Source organism: Limulus polyphemus, unplaced genomic scaffold, assembly GCF_000517525.1.
Source record: "Limulus polyphemus unplaced genomic scaffold, Limulus_polyphemus-2.1.2 Scaffold1089, whole genome shotgun sequence".
NCBI lineage: Eukaryota > Metazoa > Arthropoda > Merostomata > Xiphosura > Limulidae > Limulus > Limulus polyphemus.
Window position 1 is genome coordinate 79,485 of NW_013666699.1, and position 965 is coordinate 80,449.

The window sequence follows — 965 nt, forward strand, 5'->3', positions numbered from 1 at the left end:
TGACTGATAACTCTACGACCCCTAGTTATCCGTCGGTCCTAAGCACCTGTTGACTGATAACTCTACTACCCCTAGTTATCCGTCGGTCCTAAGCACCTGTTGACTGATAACTCTACGACCCCTAGTTATCCGTCGGTCCTAAGCACCTGTTGACAGATATACTCTTTCATCAAGAACATTATACTTTCACTGTGTAATTTTCAGTTTTTTCCTGCGCTACAATATTAGATATATAATATTATTAGATAGCATTATAACGCCTTCACTGCTGAAAGGGCGAGAATGTTCGGTAACGAGGATTTCAACCCACAGATTGCGAGTCAAGCGCCCTAACCACCAGGCCTTCGAAATTTGTGAAGATGATGTAGATATCTTTGAGTTTTGTGATACTGGTCTGTGTGATAACACTTTGATTTCGATCTGTGATATAACTTAATACTGCACTAAAGGCTGCAAAAGAGGATCCCTCCTAAACTTCATCAGCTTGTGTTTTTTGCTTTCCTAATCCTAAATATTTTAGCAAAGTCAAGGTTGTAAGTCTTAAGGTACCTTATTGTGTATACATTCTTTATAACTGTAAGTTGATTTAAATGTTTTTGAAACTAAAAGAGAAGACATTGTAAACTTTTAAAATCAACATTCACATTGTTTTAAACTTCGGAAACAAACTTATTGATGTGATGTTAGTGTAACTTTATATCTGCACGCTTAATGTACTTTCACGGGGCTACAACAAGTAACTAAACTAGTTTGTTTGTTTTTCTGGGAGGGGGGAATTCTTGGAGACATCTTAACGTTCAGATACATAACTCTATATCAATATATATATATATAGTCCGAAGTTTGATTAAATCAAGTGGACGCCTGAATTTCAATGATTCTTATTTTACCATATTGTTACGTCCGTTCGTTAGTTAATTTTCCGTAAATTCGTTCCGACGAAACTTTAGCGACACGAGTCCTTT